This window comes from Gekko japonicus, unplaced genomic scaffold (assembly GCF_001447785.1).
Source record: "Gekko japonicus isolate JY-2015 unplaced genomic scaffold, Gekko_japonicus_V1.1 scaffold397, whole genome shotgun sequence".
NCBI lineage: Eukaryota > Metazoa > Chordata > Lepidosauria > Squamata > Gekkonidae > Gekko > Gekko japonicus.
In genome coordinates, this window is record NW_015170286.1 from 954329 (window position 1) to 979301 (window position 24973).

The 24973-nt window shown below is 42.1% G+C and overlaps 1 protein-coding gene across 1 annotated transcript in view; it reads left to right on the forward strand.

Moving 5' to 3' along the window:
• Nucleotides 1-24973, forward strand: part of NELL1 (neural EGFL like 1) — a 759185-nt gene that overhangs the window by 573522 nt on the left and 160690 nt on the right. The gene's annotated exons all lie outside the window — the stretch shown is intronic.

Below are 24973 nucleotides of genomic sequence, written 5' to 3' on the forward strand. Positions count from 1 at the left end.
ATCTAGTAAATTTAGACGCAGATTAAATGAGGCATTGTTACAAAAAGAAGCAATTGTGGAGGACTGTAAGAAAAAATTGAATTTTCTTCCCCCAAATTAACTTAAAGGCACTGATATGAGAATGGTCTGGGATGCAAGTAAAGCTTTCATTAGAAGTTATGTGTTACCTCATAATTCCAAATTGAAGAAGAAGAGGCAAGAAAAAAATACAAAATATTCTTGATGAGATTAAAAGAAAAGGGGAGGCATTAAAATTATGTGGGGAATACACATATCTCTCAAAAAATAAGAATGTTGCAACAACAGTTATCTATGTTAAGAGAACTGGAAATAAAACTTAATTATGTTAAACAAATAAGTTTTGAATTTGCAAATCAGGAAGATGCCTGACTTATAGACAGAGAAAAGAAAGAAAACAGAACACGATATTGAAATTACAACAAGAAGATATGGTATCAAGGGACAATATTGCTATTCACAAAAATCATTTCATAAAAAGCCAAATAAATAAATACTCTTCTAATTTATAAAAAAGCCAGGATGACTCATTGAAGAAAATAGATAACTATCCCAAAAAACAAAATTTACCCAAGATTACAGAAGAACAAAAACAAATTATGAATGGGCCTATAACAATAAGAGAAGTAGTGGGAGCCATAAAAAAGATTAAACCAGGAAAAGTTCCAGGCCCAGATGGTCATTCCGGTTTGTGTTATAAATGCTTTGAAGACTAAATTTTACAACCCTTACAAAACACAATGAACTCCATCTTACAAGGGGGAAAGATGCCAGAGACATGGAATGGAGGCTAATATAACAGTAATACCTAAAGAAGGACAAAACTTGACTTCAGCAAGGAATTACAGACCAATATCATTATTGAATAATGATTATAAGTTGTTTACTACAATTTTAGCAGATAGACTAAAAATAATCTTGCAAGAATTTATTTAGGAAGATCAGTCTGGGTTTTTTTAACCTAAGAGACAGTTGAAGGATAATGTCAGAACTGTATTAGATATTTTGGAGTACTTGGAGATATACAATGAAAAACAAGCTGCGTTGATTTTTTTAGATGTGGAGAAAGTGTTTGATAATTTAACTTGGACTTTCGTGTTTAAAGTTTTAGAATATATTCATTTTGGAGAGAATTTTATAAAATGGGTGAGATCGATTTATACTACGCAGTCAACAAAAATAATTGTTAATGGAAAATTAACTAAACCATGTAAGATTCGAAGACGAACAAGACAAGCCTGCCCATTGTCCCCTCTCCTGTTTAGCTTGGTTCTTGAAATTTTGAACAGAGACATAAGACAGGATGAGAAGACTGGGGGTGTAAAGATTAAAAAAGAGAGTTACAAGTTAAGAGCCTTTAGATTAAAGTTTAGGTTGCAGTCACATTTGCCAGAAAAAACGGGGGGGGGGGTGAAGCAAGGCTATTTCCTCCAGAGGAATTTGACCCACAGTTGCGTGATCACACAGTCTGTGGAAGCTGCAGGCAGAGCCCGCCACTGTGTGAACGGACGCAACCGTGGGTGAGTCGGGTGGGGTTGCTGTTTGTTTCCAATGCACTTAAACGAGGAATTGATTAATCACATCTCCACATTGAGGGCTCCCTATGGAGTTTGCGATGATGCGCATACTGCGAAAGATAAAAAACAACAGCACAGAGTCGGGATGACCTGATCAGACCATCCTGACACCATGAGAGTGCACTGGAGCGATCAGACAGGGGAAATGTCGCAACCCGTTTACTACCGGATTTTCCCCGGTGTCTTTTTATTCCACTTCTGTGGCAGAACAGAACAGGTTGCCGACGGCTGCGGGGTGCTTCCCAGATGTTTTCGTATGATCGCACCCTTGGCATTCGCGCCTATGGCGAATCTAATTGTGTGTATGATCGCAGCCTTAGTGTTCGTTTTCAAAGATCCATCAAAGGGAGGGGTTTTTCGATGCTCAACTTAAAAGAATTTGGTGCATTAGCAGGTTTTAAAATTAATAAACAGAAAACAAAAATGTTAACAAAAATATTAAAGTACAAGAGCAAGTTGAATTGATGAATAAAGCAGGTGTGAAGGTTGAAAAGAAGGTAAATACTTGGGAATTACGTTAACAAATATGAACTATATGTTATTTCAAAATAATTATGTTAAAACATGGAAAGATGTTAACAATGCTTGTTAAGATGGGATACCCCACTCTCCCGAATATATAGAGTCTACCCACTGCAGTGGCTCCCCCTGCCATTGGCTCAGGGAACCCCTGTGATCCCCTGCCCCCTCAATGCTACTTACACAGATGCCTCCTCCCTGGGTGTGGAGCTCCTGTTATGTAGCAGAAACCAAGTAGCAGAGACACAGTTGTGGCACAACATAGACTTTATTGCACTGGAATCCATAGCAACGGGTGAGGACTCAGTCCACTTCCACCCTGGGGACTGAGGATCCCCAGCATGGCATGCACCTAACTGGAATGGCATCACAGGTGGAACAGCTTTCTGGGCACTATGCTCCACTTCAAGAGGGCTGGACCAGCAGACTGAGCAGAGTGCGTGGGGGGTGGTACTTGCCACACCCACAAGTCCCTCTGTTGAATTTCCACCTGCAAGACAAAAAAAAAAAGCAATGGCAACCAGGTGTGAGTGCCATGCCAGCCTCAGCCATGGATGTCTTCTCCTGACAGGGTCTGCAAATGCAGCTCCATGGGAGGGGGCTTGCCATGAACTCCCCTTGAGGTGCATGATGGAACCAGCCAACTCACACTCACCTGTCCTGTGTTGAATTGCTCCCAGATTGTTTGCAATCCATCCACTGCAGCAGCTGCAGCTCAAGCCTCTGATTCTGCAAGGGAATGAGTTGAAGGGACACTTGCCAAGCTGGTTCACCATGTACAGTGGAGCAGTTGCCAGATCCCCGCCACCAATCCCAGACACGCCCTGTGCTCTGCTGAGGGTGGGAACTCGGCAAATGACAGAGGATTCCCCCCCCCATCTCCCAGAAAACTTCCCAGGGAACTTTTTCCTTGGCTTATCAGGGGCCATGGTGTTGCACGGCCATGGCTTGTGCCACCCCATGCCTGAATTGGCTTATCAGGGGCCATGGTGCTGCGCGGCCATGGCTTCTGCCACCCCATGCCTGAACTCAATGCTGGGCTTGAGTGCAGGATACACTCTTATGGCACCCAGGCTAAAGTGAGGGGAGTGGGGTAAAAGGTTTGGGATCCTTGCCCTAGCTTACCTATCAGTGTGCAGTTGCCCCTGTGGGTCAAGCCTCCAAAGGTGGGATACCTGTGAAGATTCTGAAATGGAAGAGGTCAGTCACAGAGTATGGACTTTGCTGACCTCCTTGGGTGTCAGTGCCAAGTGCTTGCCCTGTAGTGCTATGTGCCCTCTCTGTGCTTCTGCCACCCCCAAAGTACCTCACCACTCACTCTTAAGTCTGCATGGTAGGGAGCTCCAAAACAGAGTCCCATACCGCGCGCCCTAACTACTGAGTTGTAAATGTCCCGGCAGAAGTATTTGTAGGAGGGGGGAGTCCCAATTGGGTCCTAGGGAGGGGGCTAGGCTGTTGTGGCAAAGGAGGTGATTGGCTGAGCCTGTAGTTGGCATCCTGAGCTCTTCCAAGCCTAATGGGCGAGTGCAGCAGTGGGGGATGACTTGATTTTCCAGTTCAATGGGCTACGCCATGCTTTTTGTTGGCATAACTTTCCACCTCTGGAAGGAGGCATTCCCAGGCTGAAAGCACTCAGGGAGCTGACTAACTCTGGCCACACCCCCACACCCACCCACAAATATGCTGGTGCAGGGGCCTATGTATCACTTGCATCGATGAGTGGCCGCTGCAGCCAGCGGCTGCAAGCAACAGAGCACTACTGGGAGCCTATGCTGTCATAAATGGCCCTTACGCAGGCATATCTAGGACATACACTGACACAGAGGTCAATTGGCTTCCTAAGCACCTTCAGCCCCTCCCCCCCCCCGGATTGCTCTGAAAATGTACTAAAAGTTTGGATATAATATTCAAATGGAACAATGGAAAAATATGTAGTTAAAGGGTCTTAAATTAACATTAATTTTTCATCTGAAAGAGAATTTTTGTAAAATGATGTATCATTGGTATATGTTTCCAGAAAAATTAGCTAAAATGTACAAAAATATATTTAGAATAGATGTTGGAAATGTGGACAACTTGAAGGGATATTTTATCACTTATGGTGGGCATGTAACAAAGCCAAAAAATTCTGAATACAAATACATTCATATAGCCAGAAGATTGTAAAGATTAATGTACAACTGAAACCAGAGGCCTTTTTGTTGGGATTAATGGACGGACAGTTTGTAAATACATATGGAACTTTGTTTTTGTATATGACAATGGTGGCAAGACAACTATACTTGCAAAAATGGAGTGCTTCCACAAAAACTACAATGGAATCGCTGGTGAAGATGATGGAACTTGCTGAGATGGCCAAACTTTCTTCTTTGATTAGGGAAAAGACATTTGCCTTTTTTATTGCCAGCTGGAAACCCCTTATAGACTTTTTGCATGAAACAGAAAAAAGGTGGGACAGATAAAGGTTTATGGGTGAGAAGAACGCAGGGAAAAGGGAGAAGATATGGGGTTTCTAGGAAAAGAGGAAGTCGTTTGAGGAGGGGGGTAAAGGAGAAATTAAGGTGCTCTTAGCAAATCCTTGTGGGTTCCCTACTGAGCAACTGGGCCAAGCCTGGCAGATGGCACCATGCAACTGAACTCAGCCTGGAAGCCAGAACTGTGTACAGTTTTCCCAGGTAGAGGCTTCCAGAGGAAAAGGAGGGAAAGCTGAAGACTGGGGAGAAAATAGGGGTAGGTTCTGGTGGATAGGAAGGAGAGGAGGGAGTAGGAAAAGGGGAGAGGCTATGGGGACTTTCATGGAAGAGAAAGAGGAAATAGTGGGGGAGGGGAAATGAGATACCCCCACAAGTCCTTGTGGGTTTCCCACTTGATATATTGCTTATCAGATGTCTCATCCTATTGATTGCATTGACTTCCACTATTATCTTCCTTGAGTCTCAGTGAGAAAGGCATGCTTTAAATAAGATGATGATGATAAAAGGATTGATTGATTGATTTGATTTTTATCCCACCCTCCCCGCAAGCAGACTCAGGGTGGGTTACAACATACAATATACTGAACAAAGAATAAAACAATTTAAAAGCCCTAAAAACAACTATACCAGATTCCGACTCAATCACAAGATGGCAGCTCCAAAACGTATACTGTCCAAATCAGAGAAGCAAAGTAGATAGTCCGGGTTCCCAGAATGTTAGAATCATCACCATCAGACTCAAAGGGCTCCACAAACAGGAAAGGCCAGATTGATTGGATGTCTGCCTTCTCAACCAAAGGCCTGGTGGGATAGTTCCATTTTCCAGGCCTTGTGGAACTGTAATAAATCCTTCAGGGCCCTGAGCTCCATTGGGAGGTCATTCCACCAGGCTGGGGCCAGGGATGAGAATGCCCTGGCCTTGGTCGAGGTAAGATGGACATCTTTCTGGCTGGGGATTTCCAGTAGATGGTGATCTGCTGAGCACAAGGCTCTTCAGGGCACATATGGGGAGAGGCAGTCCCGCAGATATGTTGATCCCTAGCCACATAGGGCTTTAAAGGTTAAGACCAACTCCTTGAAATGGATCCAGAATTCTATTGGCATCCAGCCAGTGCAGTTGGCATAACACTGGCCAAATGTGTGCCCATGGAGACGTCACAGTCAGCAGGCGAGCGGCCACATTTTGCACTAACTGCAACTTCCAGATCAGGTACAAGGGTAGCCCCGCATAAAGTGAGTTACAATAGTCTAACCTGGAAGTGGCCATTGTGTGGATCACTGTAGCCAAGTCGCAGGAGGAAAGGTAGGGGACTAGTTGCCAAACCTGCTGAAGATGGGAAAAGGCTGATTTGGCAACCACGGTGATCTGGGCTTCCATTGATAACAAGACATCCAGTATCACTCCTAGACTACTCACTCTCAGTGCTGGCAACAAGTGTGCACCTCCCAGAGTTGGGAGCTGAATTCCCATATCTATCCCCCCATGACTCAGGTATAAGACCTCTGTCTTCGATGGATTTAAATTCAGCCAACTCTGCCGCAACCAACCAGGCACAGCCCCCAAATCCCTGTCCAAAACATCTGGGGCCGAGTCTGGCCAGCCATTAACAGATACAACTGGGTGTCATCTACATATTGGTGACGCCCTAGCCCAAACCTCTAGATTAGGTGGATGATGGGTCGCATATAGATGTTGAATAACATTGGGTAGAGGATCGTAGCCAATCAGTAGCCAATGATCTGTCTAAGGAGAATGGGTTTAAAGGAGAATGCTTCCATGACTGTCTGTTGCACATGCTAACAGTTTCTTTATGGAGATGAAAAGAATGTTGAAATGCATATGAAGTAGTTTATTTTCATAAGGCAATTAATTTTACATTTTATGAGGTCAACTGGTTCTCATTCTTTCACAATTCTTTAAAGCTCTACAGATACCAAGTATTATACTGTCCTTTTTATTGCTTGATTGGAAGAGAAGATCAGATAGCTTGAGGCAAAAGCGTATTAGTTTTGCACATTTTATTGTGTGTAAGAGCTCCCAAAAGCATCTAATTGGATTGGAGGAGCAAATTGTACACGCAGATAAAGCACCCTTTTGAAAGTTTGGACTGGAGTAATGCAGTAACCACTTTTTTTTGTTGTCAGTCATTTTCCCAGTGATGTTTTATGAATGTTGGAACTCTGATGCACATACAGGGCTTCCCTGGCTACAGAGGCTGCCCCACTCAGTTCAGTGAGAGTGGAATATCTATTTGTGACATCCTCTTAATCTCTTGCCTTCACTAAAGTGATCCATAGGAATGATTCATATGTGGGCTTTTGAGGGAGTACAGTTTTGGGATTTGCCTCTGTTCTCACACATTTTCAAGCTTGTTCAATAGTGTGTGAATTCTGTGATTTTCATTCAGGGTGATTTCAGATAGATCAATTCCAGAATGTACCATAAGTTTGGGACCTAAAAGGCTCTGTCCATTGACAAGATGATGCCTGTGTTAAGCTGCTAAACAAGATCACCTTATACTTTTGAGTTAGCTGCCATCAATGTGCTGATGACACCTAGCTAAATTTCTTTTTAACTAAGCTCTTGAAGTGGCAGTCTTGGTCCTGTACCAAGTGCCTGATTGTTCTCTTTTTAACTAAGCTCTTGGTCCTGTACCAAGTGCCTGATTGTTGTGGTCAGGTGGAATGGGGAGGGGGAATCCAGGCCTGACAGAGGTAATGATAGCTGGTTAGTCTGATGTTCTAGAATTGACTTGCCATATTAGACAGGCTTAAGCTACCAGTATCTGATCAAATTAAGAGTCTTGGGGTTCTCTTGTACTCGATCTTGTCAATAGACAAATGGGTTGGAAAATGGCTCCTGATAGTGTTTTTTACCATCTTTATCTGCTCTGTAAAGTCCTACCTTTTGGATGCAGCTGACCTGGCCACATTGACCCATACCTGCACAACCTTTCAGCTAGATTGCTGCATGCTATTCCATGTGGTCTGCTCTTGAATACAATCCTGCAGCCTCTGTGAGTACAGAATGTGGCTGCTCATCTTTTGACAGGGATCAGCTCATATCACACCAGCTATAAACCCATTACACTGGTTGCCATTGCTTCTGGGATCAATTTAAATGGCTGGCTCTTACTTTTCAAGCAATTCAAAACCTGACATATTTGTCAGACTACCCTTCCCTGTATGAGCTCATGTTCCAGCTCCACTCTATGAATCAGTTTTTGCTTACTGTTCTTTCTTCTCTGTGCATGTCAGTTCCTTGCTTCTCTAGTGTAGCTCCCTTTGAGAGCCAGTTTGGTGTAGTGGTTAAGTGTGCGGACTCTAATCGGGGAGAACTGGGTTTGATTCCCCACTCCTCCACTTCCACCTGCTGATGTGACCTTGGGTCAGTCACAAGCTCTGGCACAGCTGTCCTTGAAAAAGAGCTGTTTGTGTCAGAGTTCTCTCAGCCCCACCCACCTCACAGGGTGTCTGTTGTGGGGAGGGGAAGGGAAAGGAGTTTGTAAGCCACTCTGAGACTCCAAGTGAAGGGCGGGGTATAAATCCAATCTCCTCCTCCTCCTCCTCCTCCTCCTCCTCCTTTTCTATGAATTGGGCTTCCAGAATCATTAAGGAGGTGACCTTCACTATCAGCTTTTCAGAAGACATATAAAGCCATTTAATCTCAGAGGGATTTGAGGGAGGGAATTATGAAGGTATTTTAGATTTGGGGGAGGGATCTCTGACTTTAGTTTAATTGTGACTGATTCTGACATTTTTGTTGTAAGCAGCTTTGAACAGGAAGAAAAACAGCCTAGAAATATTTTAAATAAATAAATAAATGCATTGACGATGTGAGGCTTAAATGTTAAATTATTCACACAGGGATTTAATAGTTCAGAATGACATGAATGAAGTTGCTGTAACTGACATACAGTGCAGATTGCTCAAAATGCAAATACTGTTGTGCCTATGAAGTGTATATATTTAAGTTCAAGTGTGTCATCATGTGCAAGCTAAAATTTAGAAAAGATAAGTATAAAGGAATAAACATGGGAAGGGATTACAAAATTAGGAGATATATTGTTGTGGTAGATGTAATCCCTGAAATGTTATGATTGCTAATAACAAACTGCAATTGCCCCATACCTTGAAATGAAGACACCAAACAACATGCATGGACCAGACTAGGATTTATTAATTTCAAAATGAACTGTGCAATTTGTTACATTCATCTTTCCCCATGGTCTAGGTTTCTTAAAAGTCTCCCCATTTGGTTTAGCAATTTGGCCAGTTCAGATCTGGCTCTAAGGTCACTGTGGCCACAAGCCATGCTTTGCTTTTCCTTAACTTCAAGTAATGTCCAGAAAGATGTTGCCCATCAACCCTATCCCCCATACTGTCTATACTGTAAAGATTAAAATGATGATGCACAGCATCTAAGTATTATAAGCACAAATATGGGCTTTACACATGCTCCTCCCAACGTTGGTATAGAGTATACGTACAGGTTGCATGTGTATACGTATGCCAATAAAGGCTTGTCAAATGTAAATGTATAGATACAGGGACAATCTTTACAGGGTATGGAGGGGAGAGCGAGAAAGAGAAGAGACTTTGAAGGAGGGTTTTTATTGTTTTTTTGTTTTGTTTTTTGCTGTACAGAGAATGGAAAAGATAAGGATTTAGTTTATTTGGAAGACAAATAATTGTAAATTATTCATCAGTGTGGCCACTGACATGTTAATAAAGTATATTAGATTTTATGCAGAGGACTGAAGGAGGAATATAAGACTTAAGGAAAATATTTTAGAATATTGAAAAGTCAAGGATCTGAACAATTTTTTACTCATCTTGAATTTAGAGTTAATCACTATTTTCCTAAAAGCTGGTGAAACATCTGGCAGAGAGTATAATGAGGCCTTTCCGGTATGTTTCAATGAGAAAACACTGTAGAATTCATGAATGTTTAGGTGATATCTTGGAACAGAGAATAATGTATGAATTGAAAGTTTGCTCAGCAGTTTCAAATGTTTTAACTGGTCCTAATAAAGCTACTGTTGGATTTGTAGAATGATTTATTCCTTGTTTTTAGCACATTTTCCTTTATGTTACAAATACAGCAGTTTTCAGATAACACTAAAAAGGGAGAAAACATACCTCATGAAAAAATGTAATATTGTTTCTTTATGACATTCAGCACATCCTACATCAGGGGTGTCGAACTCATTTGTTATGAGGGCCAGATCTGACACAAATGAGACCTTGTTGGGCCGGACCATGTGTGTCATAAAATGTAATGCCAGGTAGCAGAGATATAAACTTCATAAAGGACACAGAGAAACACAATTCACTTTCACATTGTTTTCTTACTGAGAAAGACTGGATCATGAGGGCATGAACACAGTGAAAAGGGGGAGGAAACCCAGTTGCACCCAGGAGAGCCCTGGCATAAGGAGCCCAACAGAATACACTGTACCCAACACACACTTCATAAGGAGCCCAAGAGAATACACTGTAGCAAGGCACACAAAAGCTCATACCTTGAACAAAACTTTGATGGTCTTAAAGGTGCTTGGTATTTTTGCCATGTGATTGAGGCAGTCCAGCAAAGCAAGCTCTCACTCATTCCATCCCTCCCTGTCTCCCTTCTGGCTGGTTCCCTCCCTCCCCCCTGGGAGGAGGAGGGAGAGGAGCCTCAGCCAGTGCTTTACCAGACTCTCTCAATCACACAGGAGAGGCTTACCTATCTGTCTCTCCTGTGTGATTGAGAGAGTCTGGTAAAGTAAGCTGTGATGTAGCAGCAGCAGCAGAACTGGAAAAGGAAGCAGGAAACAGCCAGGGCCTTGCAGGCTGGATTGCAGCCCTCCGAGGGCCTGCTCTGGCCCCTGGGCTGGATGTTTGACGCCCCTGTCCTACATTATTCAAATCTGAAAAATAATAAAGTGTAGGTTGGGCTGGAAGAAAGTAAAAATTCTCCAACAAATTTAAAAGAAAAATCTAAAACAACAGCCAACATTTATTGTAATGAGTTATAATTCTGTGCTAAAGAAATAAAAACCCTGTCAGAGAATTACCCAGCAACTGTCAAAACTTTCCATCACAGAGATACAATATAGTCTAATAAACACCATGTAATATCCAATACTCTGAAATTCTGGACATAATAATGCAGTGTATTCTCTCAAAACACAAATAACACAATTTGTGTTAATTAAGTGAGTTTGGTCTGGTTTGTTTTTGTTACACAGTTTGTATTGGTGTACCAAACAGGACTGAAGGAGCCTGTACTCTGCCATCTCCACTGGTGAGCTTCTCCTCTCCAGAAATGGGAGATTGTTCCAGACATTGCAGGTCTCATTCGCAGTCTCCATTTCCAGCTGGGAGGGACACCTAAAAGGAAGTAGTGTGTCCTCCTTCAATATCTCATCACATTGGTTAAAGTTCAATGATAGCACATAGGGTTGTCCCACTGTATTGGGAAATTCCCAGAGATTTGGGAGTGGAGCTTGGGGAAGGCAGGGTTTGGAAGGGGAAGGGATCTCAGTGGAGTATAATGCTATGTAGTCCTCCCTCCAAAGCAGCCATTTTTTCTCCAGGGGAATTGATCTCTGTCATCTGGAGATTGGTATAATTCTGGAAGATCTCCCAGTCACTCCTGGAGATTGGCAACTCTACTAGAATCTGGCACTCAGGCTTGACTCCAAGGCCCATGGAGGTTACTCAACCATGTCTAGCCTTGGTGGCAGTCCTGATGAAAACGGGAGGGAGGTAAGAAAGTATCATGTGGACCAAAGGGCCTAGCAATGAGTTGAATGTTACCCTGTGTCCAGTTTCCTGGGTGATGAATCTCCGGTGTGTTCTGTAATGGAAATTAAGTTCAAGTTTGTAGTTAGATAAAGTACTAAGAAATGAACCCTCATCCATCTTGATACGTGTGGTATGTATATGGGTATTATCATGAAAGCATATCTGTGAGGATGCAGACTTTTGTATTACTCTTCTGTGACAGCTTCATATTTTCACTAGTCTGCAATTGACAAACTATGTGGGGAAAAGTAGAGGTCGAACTGGCAACAAATATTTTTATTTTAGCAATGGAGAGCACAAGGCAAGCAGAGTTGGTTTTCTTATCTGTCTATCGGTTTATGTAGCCATGTATCTCATTTTTATCTTGCCCTCCTTCCAAGGAGTTCATGGTTGCATTCATCATTCTCCTCAGTTAAAACGTAACCTTCCAATAACCCTTAGGTTACATTTGTGGTGAAATTACACCTATGCTCCAGGTAACTTCATAAAAAAATACAGCTTTGCAAGGTAAATTTGAATTTACACTCTGTAAACCAGTAGCAGGGTGGGAGGCCAAAATAGCCCTGGAAATGAACCCTCTCCTTCCCCTGCCATGACCCCCTAACAATGGAAGACTGGCCTTAAGCCAAGAGCTCTTTATCAGAACAACGAAACATGGCTGGGATGAATATGTAAATACATTCAACACTTCAGCTTCTGGGAGAAATGCTTTTTGGTTCTGTACCATAAGCACAAAAGCTAATAAAACTAAGGGCAAGCATAAATATATAATTATAAAGCATTTTACTTATGGGTTCAGGAAGTTCCCATGGGTTAAATAAACTTCTAGAATGCACAGTTTCTTTTCCCTGAGGCTCTGGTATGTTTGTTCTGTTAATTTGTTAAAAATTACCCCATTGGAGATGTTTCTTTAGCAGTCTTAGCATTATTCTTTTTGTCTAAGACTTGTGCTGAATAAGACTTAAATTTAATCTGCATTCTGTAGAATTTCTTTTTATGGGTAGATCTAGGCATGGGAGGGGGCAGAGCTTTTACTGTTTTACACTAAGACTGTTGGAGAGCAGTTATGAAAAATTAGATATGTAAGCTAGACATTGCTGAAATGTATACACATAAATTTCCTGATGGAAAATATACGATTGGAAGTACACTGTTATGCAACTTGTTTCTTTGCTTTGATGCCTAGCAGTATTGCAAAGGGCTTTTCAATATTAAATCAGTAATGTGAAGTATCCCTGCTGCTATTATTTGGAGTGGGTTCAATTTTTCTGTCTTTTAGCCATGCATTAATTATTAGGAACAACTTTCTCCAGAAGGATTATTACATTTCTAGCAGTAAACAGACATTATGACAAGAACTGCTGGTGAGGTATGCCAGAGAAGAATACTGAACAGAAACCAAGATGCAGGTGCTGATCCCAAAATGACATGGGAATGCTGCAGTTTGCTTACATGGTGCTACAAAAGCCATTCCTTACTTTGGCTGGTAAGGGTACAATGCCCCACTGCCTTGCACTCATTTATAATTTTCAGTAGGCAGTTACTATTGATTATGTCATTATGTCACTGCACTGTGGAATATTAGGGCCCACAAACTCAGTCCTAGATGTTTCTTTTCTAAAGTAGCTTCACAGATTTACATCTTATTGCTACCTAAAGTGGTTTTGTAATATTTTTATTGCCTACCTATAAGAAAGCAAATTGATTGAGCTTTTAGATGGAAATGATATTATGCTCTGCTTGACCAGTCTGAAGCTACAATTGCCAGCAGATTTACCACAATCCAGTTTAGGAAGCTTTTGAAAGAGTTCGATCAGACATCTCTTTAGATCCGTGCAAGGCACAATTGCCTCATGGATCTAAAGGTAATGTCCAGACACAAACATCTGGGAAATGTCCCTCTTCCGTGGGCATCCCGTTTTGCCGCTCTTCAGAGACGTACTTAAAAGATACCACTGTAAATCTAGGGTTTTCGGTTACCTGCGGGACAACTGCGGACTTTCACCAGTCTGATTGTTCCACCAGCGCGCAATCCTCCCGTCAGGGTGGTCTGACGTCAGACCATCCTGAGCGGGCGCCATTTTAAAAAATCTCTACATGTGCATGGATCAACAAGGATATGCTATCATGTCTATGTGCATGCACAAAACGTTTCCTTTAAAAAACCCACCGCGTGCCTCCTTCAACAAGGACACGCTGTGACACCTATGCGCATGTGCATTTTTAAAAAATACCCACCGCACATGCCTCCTTCAGTGGACGCCATCTCAACAATCCACAACGGAGGCAGCTGTAAGACTCTGCAGTAACTCTCAGACGCGATAAGTCCGTTTATGGATTTTATTAGCAATCAGAAAAGTTGCAGGTGAATCAAAGGCTTTGACAGTAATGGCAGATAATACAAGTTTAGCTCTTACGAGAACTTTGGTGCAGCCTACATTCATACGTCAGGGTTACATGTGACAGAGACAGGTTAATAAAGTACAATTAATACTGTGAGAATGTTTATCTAACAGATTTCTGGCCATTGTGGAGGAGGTTTCTCATAAAAGTGTACCAAGCGCACTATCTACAATAGACAACCAAGCCTGTTTCAACTACCCCTCATCCTGGGAATGTCAGAGGAGGACTTTATAGAATAGTTGATTCATAGCTAGCAGGTGTTATAATCAGCCTGAGAACAAGAAGCCAGTGTGAGAATACACAGATAAAGCATTTGGGATAATATGCAAGCAAGCAGGGCATTAAGCTATGTACATCAGAACACCAGTGAATATCCAGAGTGACCCCAAACAACCATAGGTTCGATTCTGACAGCAGCGCACAGTAAGGCGATGCACCAGGGGGGTGTCTGGTCGTGCTACGATCAGCACGCAGTAAGGCGATGCACCAGGGGGATGTCTGGTCGTGCCGTGATGGATTTAAAAGATCGGGATCAAATTCAAGCTGGCATAATGGCAGGATTAGCTGCTCGTCTGAACACACCCTATGTAAAGCCAGAATGTGGATGGAGAATATGAATGCCACTGGAAGTAATGTGGTAAGGATAGACAGCATCTACATCCAGATGCACATTTTGACACATATTTGGATGCACATCAAAGTCACATCATGATAGGGGGCTGCTTTTACATGTTGATCTCCCCGACTGGATCAGAGTAATTGAAAACCTGCAGGAAGATACCTCTATAGGTTTCTATACCTCTATAGGCTTCTAGTGTCCATACTTGCTGAAATTGTCTAGGATGGCCCTGCTGTTGGGGCCCTCAGTGGCAAAAGTCATTCAGTAACTGCCTTTAGCAATGTCATCTTTGAACTGGTCTTTGAAATTATTTCTAGTGGAGCTGTATTGGTCTCCTTAGATTAATGAGGCTTTTCAAGTTATGTTGTACCACCTCTGCATTGAAAATGGGTAACCAAAGAAATTCTGCACTTTCATCTACTCTTCAATTTGTTAATTCGATTGTACACTGATTTCATTGAGAAAGATATGCACATGCTTATCTTTTCCCCATTGAAAACAATGGCACCTGGAAATTTGACTTGATTGTGGCCATTTCTGATCTTATTGATCCTGATATTCTGTAGTCATGCTTTGACAGCGAACTGCCATGAACATTTGCTCAGACATGTAATTATAAAATTTAAAAATAAATGTGCCTACTTTTGTAGAAGTAATATGACACTGTCTTTTTAAAGTAAGAGTTCCTAAAAAAAGGAAGGATAAGACAAATGATACATCATGCCAAGTAAAGAAAGATTATTTAAATATATGGTTTTGCACACTCACTCACGTTAGGTAAACGTTAAAAATGAATCTGTGACATGACTTCATGTAGCTAATTATGGATTTGCTTCGAGAAAGTAACAATAAATTACATACAGAATATTTAACTTTCACATCCTCAGTGCAACGGGTTTTGTAAGAAAGGTACTTCTAGAGTAAGTTGTCAGAAAAAGAGATCTGTTTAACCTATTGATATAGGGCTGAATCCTGTTGCATGAACAATCAACAATTCTGCTATTATACCAAGTTTTCCCTCCTACTGAAGACCCCCACTGCTGTTCCCAAAAATCCATTCATCTTGAGAAGCAAAATTTCAGGGAGTATAGCTGGCTGGAGGAGTTTGGAAAATTCCATTAATAGAATCTATCCATATTGATGTATGTAATATGGAAGAAAGGAACACTGTCCTGGATTTTTAAACAACCTTCATAAATCTAGGTTTACACAATTTGTAATCCACCAAACTGAACTCACCTCACCAGCCATACATTGTGCCTTCCCACATGCGAAGCAACAGCTCTGTTTTTGCAATCTCTTAATATCAGAAAGAGTCCCTAGTGGACCATGATACATGAGCAGCACCATACATGGATAGTTTCCAGGACAGGAATCACATGGTGTCAGCATTTTTCTATTTTAATCATGTGACATCCCTGGCATGATGATGTCACCCAGAAGTGACATCATTGCACTGGGGACATCACTCTGGGGACACTGTAGTGTTTGGATTTTCAGCCTAAAGCCCAAATACCACAGCATACCCCACACACCGGGGCCATGATGTGATGATGTCCCTATCCAGGGTGTGGCTTCCCCACTGGCCAGCTGTCCGCTGGTGGGCTGAAGCCCCAAATCGGGTTTCCTCAGCATGGCCAGGGGAATGGTAACCCTACTTGGCTGTCATAGCAGCTGGCATTTCGTCTGCCAGTCATGTGGGGTTATTTATTTTTTTAACTGTCAATTGAATCAAGTTATATTGATGTAACAATATAGCGATATGTGTGTCAGGTTCTCTGAAGTCTCAGCTTCCAGGGTTTTTTTAGAAGTAAGTTTCTAGCCCTTTTGGTTTATTTTTATTTATTGATTTGTACCCCACCCTCCATGCCAAGGCAGGCTCAGGGCGGCTTACATAAAAATTGCAACAGATAAAACAATAATATAAATTTCTGCATAAAACACAACATGGTTACTAGAAACAATTTGTATGGTGATGGCAGTACAATGGTAGCAGCATATGTAATTGACATATAATCATCAGTTGATTTCCTATCGACATGCTCAGGCTGGATGATGATATTGGAGAGTTAGGTGCTGCTACTTACCTGAAGGCCTGGTTGAAGAGCTCCGTTTTACAGGCCCTGCGGAACTGTAAAATGTCCCGCAGGGCCCTGATCTCTTCCGGAAGCTCATTCCACCAGGTTGGGGCCACCACTGAGAAGGCCCTGGTCGATGCCAGCCTGGCGTCCTTAGGGCCAGGGAGGGCCAAACAATTTTGAGAGCCTGACCATAGTGCTCTCTGGGGAACATGTGGGGAAAGGCGGTCCCTCAGGTAGGTAGGTCCCTGACCATAAAGGGCTTATTGTGGAGTTGTGGAGATATGTCCTTTCATTTATATCTCCGCAATGGAAGAGAGATTTACTTTTTTAAATGTGAAAGCTGAGAATTCAGAGATCCTAATATACATATTGCTATACTGCTATTGCCAATCAAAAAAATTAAATATAGCCTCTGTTCTTCAGGGCTGCAAATAATTTAGCACTCATGAGAAAGAAGACAATGTTAGCCTGACAACAATGTTCTTAGTTTTTCAAACTCAGTCAGGTTCCTGTAAATTCTGTAGATGGCTAAGATTTTCTGGATAAAACTAAATATTCGCAAATATTGAAAGAGGTTAAAAGTACTCATGTAGAGATATTTGTTTAATCCTAACAAATACAAGTATATATTCACCTCTAATAAAGTCTGTTATTCAGGTGGTATTGCTTTTAATCCATACTTAAAGAGATTCAGCTCCCCCAAATTCATTATTGATGATAACAGAGGTTAATGGCAAAGTACCTGGGGCCTGTCAAGCTCTATATGTGTCCCAAATCCTGGAAATTGTTGATCTTATCTCAGTTATAGCTATCATAGCTAGTGCCTCTTTCCTTACCAGAATTCAGGCTGAGAGCAACATATCCACTCCATATTATTCCTCAGCTCATGGTAGATAATCTCAATTTTGTTTTTGACTGTAAAGCACAGCTGCAAGTGGCCCAAATTTGAATCAGGCCAGGGGACTTGGCAATGCTGTTTTTCAGATCCAAACACTCTCCTGGGCTGCCTTTAGCCCTAGGAAAGACAGGGTATCTGTTGTCTTTTATTGTGAAGGCTAATTGCAGTCATGAGTGGTGGAAGGAGGTCATTCAGAAAAAAAATGTGTAAAGGGAAAGATTTAGCTCCCTTACCCAGCAGTGTGGCCTGATCTGAATCAGGCTTTCACGCAGTTGGTTTTCTAGGGTCAAAAAACATGTCTGGATATCGGATTCTGATCTCCAGTGTAATATATAGTAGAAAGTAAGCTCATGACAACTTGTTTTCAAACAGCCAGTCACTTGCTAAGGTATCAGACGATGGGGGCCTTGACTCTTGAAAGCTTGTATACCAAAAATCTTGTTGGTCCCTAAGGTGCCACTGGATTTTAGCTGTTCTCCTGCAGACTAGCACAGCCACCCTCTGAAACATAAATATATCCATGTTGTCACTTAATAAGTTAGAGTAGCAAATGTTTCATGTATTTATAAAATGCCACCTGTTGACAACTCTCCCGTTCAAATGGTCAAAACAGAATTCAGGATTTATCAATATAAATATATTAAATAAAAACAAAACCAAATACAACAATCTGGTATAACGGCTTTAATTCTAAAGTCCTTTTCAAGACACATCTGGCAACGACAAAGGTTGTTTCCACATAAAAGTTTCAGTCCGGTTTGACTTTCTGAGTGAAGGAGGCTGAGCATCAACATGACATCATCCCCAATTGCCCATTGTCTAGGTTTTTCCCTCTTTTGCTCTGATATTTCTCAAACCTGGTCTGATGTGATCTTCAGAACATGCAAACATCCTGCTGGATCAGACCATTGGCCCATCTAGTCCAGCATACTGTTTCACACAGTAGCTAACCAGTTGCCCTGGAGAGACAGAGAAACAGGGCACAGAGGCCAATGCCCTTCCCTGATGCTCTCTCCCAGCACTAGTATTCAGAGGTTTGCTGCCTCTGTAAATCAATGGTTGCATCAGTCATCATGGCCTAGTGGCTATTGATGGACCTCACCTGCATGAATTTCTCTAAAAAGGTAAAGGTAAAGGTTCCCTTGCTCGAAAGCCAGTCGAGTCTGACTCTAGGGTTGCGGTGCTCATCTCCGTTTCAAAGCTGAAGAGCCAGCGCTGTCTGAAGACGTTTCCGTGGTCAAGTGGCCGGCATGACTAAACACCAAGGCGCACGGAATGCTGTTACCTTCCCACCGAAGTGGTACCTATTTATCTACTTGCAATTTCTTGCTTTTGAACTGCTAGGTTGGCAGGAGCTGGAACTAGAGACAGGAGCTCACTCCGTCATGTGGCACTCGGGTCTCGAACTGCTGAACTACTGACCTTCCACAGCCTGCAGTTCAGCGTCTTAACCACTTGAGCCACCGCAGCTCCTGAATCTCTCTAACCCCCTTCTAAATCTATCTGTGCTCATAGCTATCATTTCCTCCTTTGGCAGTGAAGTACTCTCTTCTGTCTGTCCTAATACCTGTTTTCCAACAATTTCATTGGGTGCTCCCAAGTTCAAGTATTATGGGAGAGGGAGAAAAATCTTATCCACTTTCTCTATATAGTGCATTATAATGAGGCATTTCACATTACCCTTTTAAAACCATTATTGTACCGTCATGGAATAAACCGGTACAGGGATGGCTGTTTCACACAGCCTTTCCCTTCTGGTAAGGAGCCGTCTCTGAAGCGGTGCTGCTTTCTTTTCCTGCCATTTCCCTCATGCATGCATGATCTCCCTGACAGGGTTTTTTGACAAAGCAGCACCCACAGCCTCCGTCTGCTCCCTCCGAGCACGAGGCTGCAATGGACAAAGGGAGGGCGTGGACGGAGCCTTGCCTAGCTTGGCCGGCTCCGCCCCCTCCCAGCGTCCCGTCTCTCTGGGCTGGGACGCTGCTTGGCCCTGCCTTCTCCGCGGCGGCAAATCAGCCCCCGGCCCCATTGCCTTTGGCAGCGGCCGGGAGCTCCCTTCACACAGCCTTTCCCTTCTGGTAAGGAGCCGTCTCTGAAGCGGTGCTGCTTTCTTTTCCTGCCATTTCCCTCATGCATGCATGATCTCCCTGACAAGGTTTTTTTTTTAAAAAAAAAAACAAACACAAACATTCTATTGGGAGTGCTATGGCGTTGTATCAGGACTACAAAACAGCACCATAGCGACCCCATTGAAATGCCTGGACTCCATTTAGATACACTGACATTCACTACTGCTGTCCCCTGGAAACAAGGAGCTCACTGGATACAGAGTTCAAGTGTGTGTGTGTGGGGGGGACCGGACAGTTTTAAAAGCCAGGTAGCAGGCTATTCTGGTGCTTTTTAATTAATCAAAGCCCAAACTAGTAAAGCCCCTCCTCCTTTTTCATGCTGTGCCGGTGTGTTTGTGCTTATTGCTATTTTCAGTGATTTAATCTTTAAACAGACCTGATAAATACACATCTGCCCCAAAATTACCTTTTAAAATCCATGTGTCACGGCTCCCTCTGACTGTGAGCAAGCAGCTCCCACTGAGTGCAAACAAGTGGCCCCAGCAGAGGATCTAAGTGCTGCTGGGGATGACCTGTATTGGTTATTGCTCCCTATTTGCCAATTCTATTTTAATATCATAATTCCCCATCTTTATTAATAAATTAAAGCAATTTGGCTAACAATACAATTCACCTACAAAAGACACAATAAAAAGCAGAAAATGAAAACAGTTGATGAAACGTAAATATAGCCCCCCCCCCCAATATCAACATTTGCTCATCCCAAGACTTAACTCCAGTCTCAAGGTGCATAACAGCCATCTTTCTTGTAGGTACAGTACAAGATTAAAGACTATGGCTGTGGTCACACACACTAAATAAATAAATAAATACAAATAATACACTTTCAATACACTTTCCAACTGCATTTTGCCAGTTCACACAGTAAAAATCCAGTTGGAAAGTGCACTGAAAGTGGATTATTTAGTGTGTGTGTTTGCAGTCTGTGTATTATCCACAAATGCATCAGTTGCATTTTTCAAAATGAGAAGCTGCTTTGGGAAAGGGAAATTCATATTGAAGAGGAGATGCTTAACCCTTTCCCAATATACCATTTTTATGCTCCAAATCATCTCAGTATTCCAGTCATGGGTTTTAGAACATGCCCATTATCTGAAGAATCTTTGACTGGTCCAAAACTAGGTTATTAGTTCACACCATTTGACAAGTAGAATGCAGTTGGATAGCTGTATTTCAGTCCTCTGTTTAATGTAGATACTGTTGCTGAAGCTATTCCTTAGTCCTGAATATCTCCAAACTTGAAGTCACTTTATCTGGTTTGGGAATATGTGTCTGAATAGAATGATTTCCCCTTTGCCTGGTATAATCAACAAAAACATAAGAAGCTTTTCTTTAGCCATTAAGTATGTTCAGATGATATAGTAACAATAGATACCCTTGAACTCACTGGGCTTCGAAAGATCCACTTTTCTGCCTCATTATGTGCTCTTTTAATCTTTCATAGTTATTTAGATGGAAACATTGATCATCATGACTAATTAGAAGCTCATGTTTAGTGCTTTATTTGCTCCACACACAAGAAATATGTATATTTTCTTGCAAATCAGAGCTTTTCTTTTTGTAAAAAAGTTACCTCCTTATACTAAAGTTTCTGAGGCCCTGAAGGGCTCTGCTTTGTATTACACTGGTATATGACAAAAACAAGAGCAGATGATTTGGTTTCATCTCTGTTATTACACTCTTGTATTGGGTTTTGCTTGTAAAAGCTTGTCTGTCTACTGAAGTTTGCAGTTTCTTTTGCCTATATGCCATGAGGCCTCAATGATAGGGAGAAGGGGTTTGGGTACCATAGCAGATTTCCTTTCTATGCTTGGAGTTTTCTTCCCTCCCCCCTACTATTGTTGCCTTTGCCTTTGCCCTTGTTCTTTTTTTCTTTTCTTTTAAAAAGGAATGAGATTCAAAGATCACTGGATTGTGAAGTGAAAGCTGAACTAAGTCATCATATAGATGCTTTTGATAGTCATGTGGCATCTTTTTAAAATTTATGGGGGCGGTTTTATCACAGAGCTCAAGGCAGGCCAGCAAAATGTGTCCACCAAAACAGATAGAATTGACTCTCAGTGTACAGACCAGCCTTTTTCACATGTACATAGATGAGGTCTGAACTGCTGGTGATGCCACAATTGCAGTGGGTAGCTTGTTGACTCATTGTGTAGCAACATATGATAATCACCTATAGATCATGGTTCTGGTTGCTTCATCTCATGTAGAATATCACAGAGCTGGAAAAGTATAGAAAAGGGCAATCAAATATATTTAAAAAAGGAGTCCCTGCTAGGGAACTTCCACTGCATCATCTGGTTGGTTATGGTGAATATGATGACTCTCAACCAGTGGGGCAATTGCTCTGATCCACCAGGTTCTTGTGTTTTTATGATAACACCAGAGGTCATTTCGGGGGGGGAATGTGGGGGATCGCAGTTCCCCCGGGTGAGGTACGGGGGGTGGGGCACATGACGAAGCCCCGCCCCCTGCTTCCTGCTAATGAGTTCCCCTAGCTCTTTTTCTACGAAACGACCCCTGGATAACACACTTGTTTGATTTGAACCACAAAAACATAATACCTAAAAGCAACAGCAAAGAGGGACAGTGCCACATAGAGATGATACTTGATTTTTTTATTTGTTTGTTTCATCTGGCTTTCCATCAGTGATCCCTCCTTCCTGCGCTATTCTTAATTGCGGTTTCTATGTATGTGTATTTTATTGTATTGTATGTTGCTACTGTATTGTAACTCGGCTTCAGTTGTTTGAATGATGTATTTTTGCTTAGTTTTACCGGGTTTTAACATTTGTTTTAATTATGTGTGTTTTTAATCTGTTAGCTGCCTTGGTGGCCCTGATGAGGGCAGAAAGGCAGGGTATAAATTCTGTAAATAAATATAAATATGAACATAAACAGTTATCTAATTTTTAGAATTTGAAACACAGGGCAGGTCTGTACAGATTGGGAAAATGGGCTGATGTTTTGACTGCTCCCCCAATAGACCAAACCAGACACTACACAAGAAATCAGTGATGAGGAAGGATCAGGTCATCTCTAAACAGTGAACTTCTGATGTCTGTATTTGCTTGCTAGACTTGCCAAGTCCTCCTGGGGGGCGGGGAAACCCCAGCCCCAGAGGCCCGTTCCCCGCTGCCGGCAGATCGGGCCCCAGGGGGAACTCCACCCCGACGTGCACGTCACCCGGAAGTGACGCGGGCACACCGGGCACGCTGGGGGTGGGGCCACGGTCATCCGAGGGAAAACTCTATGGTTTCCCCTTGGATGGTCGTGGCCCTGCCCCAGCGTGCCTGGCGTGCCCACGTCACTTCCGGGTGATGTGGATGCGGCGCGCAAGCGCATGCGCGCACGCTCCAGCCGGGAGTCCCCCACTGCAGCTCAATTCACACTTGGCAACCCTATTGCTTGCAAAAGCACTAAGCAGCCACACCATTTCCTCCTGTTACAAACCTCCTCCCCAGCTGAACAAGTAGAAGAAAAACAAAAGAAATCATTTCCATTTAGAAGTGAAGATACATTTTAAAATAAAAACTGGTCAGAGGAGTGAAAACCCACCACATCTAGCTCATCTGGTACTTGAAGTATTTTTTCTCAGCTAGCACATGTGGAGTTGGGAGGCACTGGGTTTAGTTGCCTTTGTCTGAGTGCTCCATTTCTGTTAAAAATAGATCACTTCAGGTTCCTAAGAATGAGACGAAGCTTGTTCACATTCCAGTAAACACCTGTCTCTGCTTGTTTGCAAGTGATAATTGCAACTGTTTATACAGTGAAAATATGGTGATTATCAGAATTTGCAGCCATATTTTCATACCAGCCTTATGGAATGAGAATGCTTGATCTAGAGAGAAATGAGTTGTACAGGTAGTGAGTGGTACTTAAAAGGCAATCAGACTGGTATATAATTCACAACTGCTTGTCCCTATCCATAGTTGCCTCCATTGCAGATACCTGTATTCAAGATGGCTATAGTCAACACAAACATATTTTTGAGACTTTGTTACTCTAAACTACTTCGTAGGCTTGCTGTGCAGATGAAATTATGCAAAGATATGAAATATAGTTTGTACTCTGTCACAGAGCTGCATTTCTGGTTGCTGTGGGCAATTTTTCCTTCTACAGTCTGAGGATTGTTCAAGTATGTGTCTGTGATTTGTCTGACAGACAGACTTACAGTGCTGGTTGCCACTATAGATTCCTTCCCAAAACCCAAGCTGCTTCAAGTACGAGAAGGCATTCAGTAAAGTAAAAAATTCACATTGTTCAGTACAAGATACCAATACACAAATATTCCTGGTGTATTTCAGGATTTCTTTTCTTTTTGATCATTTTTTGCCGTGAGTGTCACAAATTGTGTGTGAAATTCAAATTATACAGTATTGATGCAACAGAGAATGAATTTGAGTCATATGGCTCAATGTAAAGCTGTGTTAATCTCCTTGACTACTATGATATTTAATTTCTTGATAGCCTGTCCCTTCTTAGCAGTTTAGGGCAGATAATGATAGTTGCTCATAAAAAGATGTGCTCAACTCTATGAACATTTTGCATTTAAGATGCTACTGACAAATCTGCTGTACCTTCCCCCATGGTTTTGAGATTCATCATAAGAAACACTGGCATATGAACCACAAAAATGAGTTATTGTGATGGATGAGTGTGAAATCCTATTAGTATGGAGTTCATAATCAGATCTTCATCCTCCACCTCAATTTGAAACCTGAGCTATGAGAAATCCAGTGAACAGTCTGAAGGAGGTTGGTCGGTTGCATGTTAGTTTCTTCCTCCCCCCCTTCTCTGCAGTGATACCACAAATGGGATTGTTTTTTAAGTCTCATAGGTATATGTTTCTGTAGTCCTAAAAGTTAAGGGTTGCAGGAAAAGCACCCCATATGTTGAAATATCGAAACAAATAATACACAAGAGGAAAAACTCCTTCAAAAATAATTGTGTATGGAAAACACAGAGGATTTAAATGGCTAGTTTTGAAAGGGTGTCTGTTGTTCTGGTTGTCATGTTTCCACACATGGTTGTGCTTTTTGTAGGATAATAAATTCCCATGGTTGCAGAAATGGGCACCCACAAGACAAAATAAACTAAGAAAAACTGTGCCTGTGGTGTCCGTGGACATTGGGAAAATGGGAAGAATCAGTCATGGCTTCTGCTTCCTTCTGTGAAATTCTCTGAAAGATCATCAGAGGAAACCCCAGGAGTAAAGATACAGTTGGAATAGATAAACTAAGAAAAACTGTGCCTGTGGTGTCCGTGGACATTGGGAAAATGGGAAGAATCAGTCATGGCTTCTGCTTCCTTCTGTGAAATTCTCTGAAAGATCATCAGAGGAAACCCCAGGAGTAAAGATACAGTTGGAATAGAGTGGAATATTTATTTATTTTATATTTATTTATTTATTGTTTATATTTATATCCCGCCTTTCCAGATATCTGGCTCAAGGCAGCTAAC